The sequence below is a fragment of the Panthera tigris genome, chromosome C2 (genome assembly GCF_018350195.1).
Source record: "Panthera tigris isolate Pti1 chromosome C2, P.tigris_Pti1_mat1.1, whole genome shotgun sequence".
NCBI lineage: Eukaryota > Metazoa > Chordata > Mammalia > Carnivora > Felidae > Panthera > Panthera tigris.
In genome coordinates, this window is record NC_056668.1 from 135603519 (window position 1) to 135613342 (window position 9824).

Here is a 9824-nt window from a genome sequence, read left to right on the forward strand (position 1 = left end):
ATCCCAAGCAGCCTTCGCAAACTGTGAGATCATGACCTGAGCCAGGATCAAGGGTCTGATGCTTAACTGACTGAGCTACCAAGGCACCCCACAACCTATGTTTTTAAGTAAACTCTACCCCCAGTGTGGGGTAGACACAACCTATTTTTTAAAAATTTTTAGGTCTATTTATTTACTTTTTTTTTAAACCAATTCTAAGTGGGACATGAACTAAGATTCTTTATTTGTTTATTTTTATTATTTTTTTTTAATGTTTATTTCTTACTGAGAGACAGAAACAGCACATGAGCAGAGGAGGGGCAGAGAGAGAGGGAGACACAGAATCCAAAGCAGGTTCCAGGCTCCAAGGGGTCAGCAGAGAGCCCAACATGGGGCTTGAACTCACAAACTGAGATCATGACCTGAGCCGAAGTCAGATGCTCAACTGACTGAGCCACCCAGGCACCCCTCTATTTATTTACTTTTGAGAGAGAGAGACAGTGTGAACAGAAGAGGGACAAAGAGGGGGGGAGAGAGAGAGAGCACGAGAGAGAGAGAGGGAGAAAGAGAGAGAGAATCCCAAGCAGGCTCCACACTATCAGTGCAGAGCCTGATGTGGGGCCTGAACTCGTGGACTGTGAGATCATGACCTGAGCTGAAGCTGAGAGTCCGATGCTTAACCAAATGAGCCACCCAGGTGCCCCTACACAACCTATTTTTTAAGTTTAGCTTTAATTTACATATTATCAATGGCACAAATTCTAAATGTACAGCATGATGAATTTTTATATGGGAATACACTTGTAGGTTCCATTAAATCAAGTTTCCTGTATTTTTAGAAATAACTGGGTAACATAACCACAAAATTATTCTGTAAATGCTTTCTTTCGCTACCTAGTATGGGATGGGGACTTTTCAAGTTGGTAGCTATCAACTTACTCTGTTTGTTTTGTGATTTCCTTTTTCTTTTTCTTTTTTTAAAGTGGGCTCCGTGCCCAGCATGGGACTTGAACTCATGACCCAGATATCAAGAGTCACATGCTCTACCAACTGAGCCAGTCAGGAGCCCCCACCAACTTGCCCTATTCTTTTTAACTGCTGTATTATGTTCTATGATAAATGTAAAAATGTAACATTATTTAACTATTACCTATAATAATGTAACTATTTTTGCTATAATGAGCAAAACTACAATGAGTATGAGCACATTTACAATCTTGTTGAATGTTCAAACCACAGAAAGTCTGACTAGGTGATTATTCTTCAGAGTATTGCTATTTTATTTTACATACACGCTTAAACTGTTACTTTATACCTATTTATTATTTTATTTTATTTTATTTTTTATATGTGTGCTTATTCATTCTTTTCAAAATGAATGAGGCAGCATTGTTTATAGTGCTTAAAAATAAGTGATTAGTTTGCTAAATGACTTGTCAATACAGTGGCATACTGTAAAGCTTATACAAACAAACTGATTTATTTAGAAAAAGTCCAGTGAATATCGTTTGATTAAAAGGAGACTACATAGCAGCATAAGTAGGGTGAGCTCATTTTTGTAAAATTGTACAGATGCATAAAGAAATAGCTAGAAAGATGTTTACCAAACTGATATTAGTTTTCTCTTTGGAAGAGATTTTTACTTTTTTATTTTTGTCAATTTATATAGATTTTTATTTATTTTTATTATTTTTTATTTTTATTTTTTAGTGTTTATTTTTTGAGAGAGAGAGAGCGGGGGAAGGGCACAGAGAGAGGGAGACACAGAATCCAAAGCACACTCCAGGCTCTGAGCTGTCAGCACAGAGCCCAATGCAGGACTCGAACCCACAAGCCATGAGATCATGACCTGAGCCAAAGTTGGCCACTTAATCGACTGAGCCACCCAGGAACCCCATGATTTTATATAGATTTTTAAATGAACATATATCATTTTCCCTAAATAATTATGGTACTTTCGAATAAATAAATCTTCCCTTTTTATATTTTATGTAAAAACTTCATACATTTTTATTAAAAAAAATAAATCATACTTAAACAATAAACAAACAAACAAGTAAATAAATTTGGGTCTCCTGGCTGACTTAGTTGGTAGAATATATGACTCTTGATCTCAAGGTTGTGAGTTGAAGCCCCACATTGGGTGTAGAGATAACTTAAAAATAAAATCTTTTTAAAAATCTATTTAAAAGAAAAGCAATTATAAAGCTTGAACTTGCTTCTTATTACAGTGTAAAATGTAAGCTAGTAAGTGGATTCTCAAGTCAAAGTGTTCTTTTCTTCCTTCCTTGATCTATCAACCAAAAAGAGACTCCCTGGACAGCATGAATCCTTATGGGTCAGAAAACAAGTTGGTTGTATGTTATATATTCTCGTATTATAGATCTACTGTTCTATACTTGGCTTTTTCACTTAGCAGTAATATTGTTGACCCTGTTCCATATCAGTTCATATAGATCTACCTTCTTTTTTAATAGCTACATGATATTCTATTCTATGATTGTACAAAAAGTGATTTAATGTTTTCTGTATTGATGAACACTGAGTCTGGTAATAACACTTGCCTTTGCAAACAATGCTGCACCAAAAAAATCCTGGACATATACTCGTTTGGTAAATTCCAGGTAGTAGCATTCCTCTATTAGTGACTAAGTACATTTTGAATTTTCCAAATTTATGTAACAACCCTTTATTGAAGATATACTATGTGTCAGGCACTATTTTTAGCCTGGGGATACCATATGAGGAAAACAAATTTCTTCCTACAAGGAACATATATTCCAAATATTGCCAAATAGCCATCTACACATTTTATACCAATGTGTACCGTTTTTCTGAGTTTTATTTCCTCTATTCTGATTAATAATGGGCACAAAAGAGAAAAATGGGAGTTTTTTTAATGTGTATTTATTTGTTTGTTTGTTTGTTTGTTTTTAGAGAGATAGAGACAGCACAAGCAGGGGAAAGGCAGAGAGAGAGGGAGACTGAGAATTCCAAACAGGTCCTGCACTGTCAGCACAGAGCCGGACGCAGGGCTTGAACTCATGAACAACAAGATCATGACCTGAGCTGAAATCAAGAGTCGGTGGCTTAACCAATGAGCCACCCAAGCGCACCCCAAAATGGGAGCTTACTAATATTTCTTTTCATTTTAAATTAAGAGAAAGGTTGATGTTTTTATACATATTTGTAGGGCCCTAAACTTTCTTTTTCTCTGAAATTAATGATTCAGATACTTTCTCCCCTCTTGCATTATTAATATTTTTCTCACTGATTAAAAATCAATCTTCTGTAATAGTAAACTTTTAATATATGCATTACTTTTCTATGTGGTTTAAATTTTTCTTAATAAACATGCATAATTTTTCTGAAAACAACAAAACTACTTTTAAACACATAAGTAGCCAACACAGGATAGAACAAAGGTGGAGAACTGACCCTACCCAACATCAAGACTTACTCTAAAGCTACACTAATCAAGGCCGCGTGGTATTGGTGAAAGAATAGACAAAGAGATCAACAGAACAGAATGGGGAGCCCAGAAATAAACCTGCACAAAATAGCCAACTGATCTTTTTTTTTTTTTTTTCCAACGATCACCAGCTGCCCGGGTACCAAAAAATTATGCTTCCGAAATCTCTTGATGTCGATTCCACACGAAGAGCAATGGAGCTGCCCTACGTGTGCCACTCACGACAGAAGCCCTTTTTTAGCCAACTGATCTTTAACGAGGGAGCAAAGGCGATTCAATGGAGAAAGGGTAATCTTTTCAACAAATGGTGCTGGAACATCTGGACATCCTCAAACACAAAACTAAACAAAAAAAATTGAGACACAGATCTAACACTTTACATGAAATTAACTCAAAGTGAGTGGTTCAGACACCTCAATTTAAAGCAGAAAGGTATAAAATCCCAAAAAATAACATAGGAGAAAATCTAGTAACGTTGGGTTTGGCAATGACTTTTCAGATATGAAAACCTCAATCCATGCAAGAAAAATTGATAAGTTGAACTTCACTGAAATTAACAAGTGATCTGCAAAATACACTACCAGAATGGAAAGACAAACCACAATTTGGGAGAAAATACTTGTAAAACACATATTTGACAAATGACTGGTATTCAAAATATGCAAAGAACACTTGAAACTCCACAATAAAAAATGAAACAACTGGATTTAAAAATGGGCATAAGATCTGAATGGACCCTTCACCAAAGAAAATACACAAATGGCAAATAAGCATAGGAAATGGTGTTTAATACCTGTGTGTCATTAGAGAATTACAGATGGAAACAATGAGCTGTCAGTACACACCTATTAGAGTGGCTGAAGTCCAAACACTGATAGACCTCTCTTCTATCAGAGAGAGAGAGAGCGAGAGCGAGAGGGAGAGCAAGCGAGAGAGGGGAGATGGTGTAGAGTAGCAGGAACTCTCATTTCTTGCTGGTGGGAATTTAAAACAGTACAGTCACTTTGGAAGACAGTTTTGCAGTTTCTTATAAAACTAAAAATATATTTACTGTACGATCTAGCAGTTACACTCCTAGGTATTTACTGAAATGAGTTGAAAGTTTACATATACAAAAACAAAGAACAAAAAACCTGCACATGAATGCTTCCAGCAGCCTTCTTCATAATTGCCAAAACTTGAAAGCCACCAAGATGTCCTTCAGTGGGTGAATGGATAAATAAACGGTGGTACATCCATACAGTGGAATAGTATTCAGTGATGGAGAGAAATGATCTATCAGGCGAAGAAAGGACCTAGACAAATCCCCGGAGCATATCACTAAGTGAAAGAAGCAGATGTGAAAAGGCTGCCTATCCTATGACTCTAGCTACATGACATTCTAGAAAAGGCAAAACGATGGAGATAATAAAAGGATCAAAGAGCTGGGAGGAGAGAGGGATGAATGGATGGGGCACAAGAGATTTTTAGAGCAGTAAAACTATTCCGAGTGATATTGTAATGGTGGATACACGTTATTATACATTTGTCAAAACTTATAGAGCGTACAATGCAAAGAATGAATTTTAATGTAAACAATGGGTTTCGTTCATAATAATGTATCAATATTGGCTCACCAAGTATAACAGATGTATCACCCTAATGCAAGATGTTAACAATATGGAGGGAAGGGAGTGAGGTGCATATGGGAAATCTGTACTTTCTGCTCAGGTTTTCTGTAATCCCCCAAATGCTCAAAAATAAGTTTACTAATAAAATAATACGTGGGTGGAAGTACAAACACTGTAGCAAAATATCTTTCTGCAAATGTGGCCCATAATTTTATTTTCCGAACTCATGTCTAAAACAGACGAACAGTAGAGGTTATAGGAAAATAGAAGATAGATTATGTTGGGAAGTCTGACCACACAGGAGGAGAATCCCTTTATTATAAGACGGCTGTAGCGATTATTCATTTTATCTACTGAACACCTACAGGAATAGGCACTAGATCTGCATAAAGGCCAACGGCAGGTGTCTGTGCTTAAGGAGTTCAGTGTAATGAGGATAGACACACAGATGCAGTAATGGATAACAGCAACGTCAGTGAGGGAACTATTTCTGTTCTTTTTTTTTTAAGTTTATTTTTGAGAGAGAGGGGAGGGAGGGTGAGTGGGGGAGGGACAGAGACAGGGAGAGAGAGAGAACAGGAGAGGATCAGAGAAAGAGGGAGAGAGAGAAACCCAAAGTTCAACCCATGAGTTCAAACTCATGAACTGTGAGAACATGAGCTGAGCTGAAATCAAGACCCAGATGTTTACCCAACTGAGCCACCCCAGGCACCCCAGCGCAGGGACGATTTCTAAGTATTTCATCCACATTTTCTTACATCCATACAATGCTGCAAACAGACACTATTAACCTATTTTACAAACAAAAACCCCAAGCTCTGGAAGGTGAGTTAACTTGCTTGAGGTAAGTGACAGAGTTGACAATCAAGTTCAAGAGTGTTGACCAGCAAAATGGGTGATGTTTCTATCATGCCAGGGGCAGAGGTAAAGTCAGTCCATTTTGGAAGAAGGAGACATTCAGTGATTCACGTTGCTTAAGGAGTTGGATTCCGGTTTGAAACTTCTGAAGTTCAAATACATTCACAAGTCTTTTGTCTCATATTCACTCTTCCTTTCTTGCCTTCTTCCCACTGGAGTGAATTCTTTGGTTTGTCATTCTCCCAAGTGAAGGTCAAACGACTCCATGTGGCTCAACAGGAAGATGGCCAGACTAGAAAATACTGAAAGCCAAGCTCTCTAGTGGCCTGCCCTTGTTCGGCTTAACCCTGTCAAATTCGTTTCCTAGATGTTCCACAACTATGATTGTAAAAGTTGAGGCAGCAGGCACCAGCCTGTGTGGAAGAGAGCTATATTTAGTGGTCCTTGAGGAGCTGTCTCTTTGGATATCACAGACATTCTGGGACAGCTTGTTACAGTTGAGGGCTTCTGGGCCTGTGGCAGAGAAAATGGAGTGGGTGGTTTGCTGAAGTTTTTATAAATACCCCAGTATTTATTTAATGGTAGAAACACACAGAACACACAGAGCATTAGAGGAAAGAACACAGCTTAGCTCCATTCATCCTCTGGGCCCTGGACCAAGAACTTCCAGTCTGTTCTGAGGATTTGCTTCTAGAGCCAGCTGCAGCCCTGTATCTGGGGAAGTCACCTGCCTGGCTGCTGCAGAAGGAAGGAAGGAAGGAAGGAAGGAACGGGGAACAATGAAGCCCTTGTTAAAAGCCAAGTTTTTTGTTGCTGTTTGGTTTTGGTTTTTAAGTTTATTTTCCAATCATGTCACTCCTCTGCTTAAAATCTTTTAGTAGCTGGTCACTGCTTCTAGGATAAAGGTCAAAAGCCCTGATACGGCAGATGAGGCTCTTTAGAGCCTGATTTTCAGCCTCACCTCTCGCTCTCCACTTTCCTTTTCTTTAAAGTTCCTCAAACGTGTCCATGCTCTGCCCACCTCAGGCCTGTACATGCTATTCCCTCAAGCTGGAATGCTTTTCCCTCTGCTGGCACTAATTTAGCTCATTCTTCATTTCTCAGCTGAAACATCACTTCTACGAGCTGAACTTTAGGATGATCAGAAAGGTGTTTCCAGAGACCTCGCATGAATCCTCCTCCTTGCAAACACCTTCCCAACTCCTTATGCTTTTCCTTTATTCAGGTTTCTAACGATGTCTCTGTGTGATTTAATTTATGTCTGTCTCTCCATTTCTGTCTTGCTTACCATTTTAGCCCCAGAGCCAAAGCATAGACGTTTAGTACATAGGTCTGCCATGCAAGAAGAGTTCCATAAATATTTGTTAAAGAAATGAACAAATGAAATAAGTGTTTGAGCACTTAAATATTCAGTTTTTGATAAAGGGAGTAAAAAAAGATCCTGGATATTTTCTCTCTTTCTTAGTTGTGCCTTAGTCTATAGATACATTCCACAGAAGCTGGCCAAGAGTAGGACTAAGAGAAAGGAGAATATAATATCAGAAGCTCTTAGACTCTGCTGCTGGGAACCTGGTCACCAAACAGTCTGACCCTGTGCTGGCCAGTATTGTAGCCACTAGCCATGTGTGCTGTTTACCTTTTTTTTTTTTTAATTTATGTATTTATTTTGAGAAAGAGCACAGAAGTGAGGGAGGGGCGGAGAGAGAGGGAGAGAGAGAATCCCAAGTAGGCCCTGTGCTATTAGAGCAGGTTTGTGGGGCTCGATCCCACAGACCATGAGATCATGACCTGAGCCAAAATCAAAAGTCAGACACTTACCTGACTGAGCCACCCAGGCCCACCCATGGTGCTGTTTAAATTTAAACTAGTTAAGGGGCACCTGGCTGGCTCAGTCAGTAGAACATGGGATGCCTAATCTCGGGGTCAATGTTCAAGCCCCACATTGGGTGTCGAGCCTACTTAAGATAAAAGAAATAAACTAGTTAAAATGAAATAAAATTAAAATTACATCAGTTAATCAAATGAAAACTTCATCAGTCTCACCAGCCATGTTTCATATGTCAACAGTCACACATGGTCAATAGCTACCATATTGGACTGTGAGGGGGTAGCACATTTTCATTACCACAGAAAGTTCTACTGAATAGTGCTGCTCTAGAATGAAAAATACCTCTTGTGCACAGGACACAGGATTCTCAACAGGCTGACAGAAGAAAGCCTACTTTCTTTCTGCTTTCAGATCAGGAGGTGGGGGACAAGGCCTGCAGCCATTACAGTTACTATGTCTATTACACGTAATTTCTAGGTGCTGCAGCAGAAGGTCCTTCATCTATAAGCAGGACTCCTAAGTGCTCCCCATGAGAGTTGTTATAAAGATAAAGTTAGTTAGTTATAACACTTGTTTAGGCCTTTAGTTCTCCATAAATGGCAGCCACACTTGTTACTGGCTGAAAGTTACCTGTTAAGAGCCGGAGAGACTCGGGTACAAATTATTTAGCTTCTCTGAGGCTCAAGTTCCTCATCCCTACAATGGGGATAATTAATAACTTGAACATCCTGGTGAGGATGAGAACATCCAGGTAAGGATAAGTAAAAAGCCCTTCACACAGCGCCTAGGATATAGTAAGTACCCCCAAACTGTTAGCTATTCTTATTTTATTATTCAATGCTACAACAAATTTTAGTTTCTCACGAATTGCCTCAGAAATTGGATTCCAGCTGTTAAAATCATCCCAGGTGTGTGTCTGAAGATATGCTGATGTGGCCAGTAGTGCGAACTTTCTGAAACTTCCATTTGGTTTTGCCAAGGGCTGGCAGCCTAACCCGTAAGTCGAACTGCTGGCAAGAGGGGTGCCTGGGTGGCTCAGTCAGTTGAGCATCCGACTTCGGCTCAGGCCATGATCTCGAGGTTCGTGAGTTCGAGCCCCACGTCGGGCTCTGGCTGACCGCTCAGAGCCTGGAGCCTGCTTCTGATTCTGTGTCTCCCCTTCTGTCTGCCCCTCCCCTGCTCACACTCTGTCTCTCTCTCTCTGTCAAAAATAAATAAATATTAAAAAAAAATTTTTTTAAAAGAACCAGTTACATTCCCTTTAACCACGCCCACATTTCTGAGATGTCCCCGACTTCTCATTAGGCCAAGATGTGCCTGACATAGGCTATATGTCAGAATTCTACTAAAAAGTTATTGGTCATCGTAAATGATTGAATTTTATCTAATTTTTCTGTTTGGGCCACAGCTAGATTCCAATGTGTCGGCTGTCAATTCTGCTGTTTCTCAAATTGTAGACCTATTTCCATGAAGCAACTGAATTCCTAACAGGATATGTATGTTTGTATTTGGAGGATAGAGGGGGGAAAAAGAGAAAGTGAAATGATTTTTAATCTGATGTCAAGTTAAAAGCAAGAGAAGGAAGATGGGGTGGCAAGAGGGAACCCCTAATGTTTACTGAATACTCACCATTTGCCAGAAAAAGTTATTTTTATTTTTTATGGACTTTCTTTTTTTCTTTGTCTTTTTTCATTTAATTTTTGATTCAAAGTAATACATGTACATAAGTCAAGATGTAATTGTAATTAAAGTGCACAAATTTGGGGGTGCCTGGGTGGCTCAGTTGGTTGAGCGGCCAACTTTGGCTCAGGTCATGATCTCACGGTTCGTGAGTTTGAACCCCGCATCAGGCTCGCTGCTGCTGGCTCAGACCCCCCTTCAGATCCTCTATCCCCCTCTTCTCTGCCCCTCCCCAGCCCCCCTCTCAAAAATAAGTAAACATTAAAAAAATTAAAGTGTACAAATTTTGAATGTATTTTCTCTCAAAAATGTGAATGACAATACACATAAAAAATGTTTTTAAATTATTTTTCACTTAAAAAAAATGCTACCTTCTAAAATATTCAAAATGACCTAC

At 39.0% G+C, this 9824-nt stretch overlaps 1 non-coding gene across 1 annotated transcript; it reads right to left on the minus strand.

The window, feature by feature from the left end:
* Positions 1–3509: 3509 nt before the first annotated feature.
* Positions 3510–3689, minus strand: LOC122230878. The gene has a single exon (XR_006207947.1). It is a non-coding gene; the product is annotated as a U11 spliceosomal RNA (small nuclear RNA).
* Positions 3690–9824: the final 6135 nt, after the last annotated feature.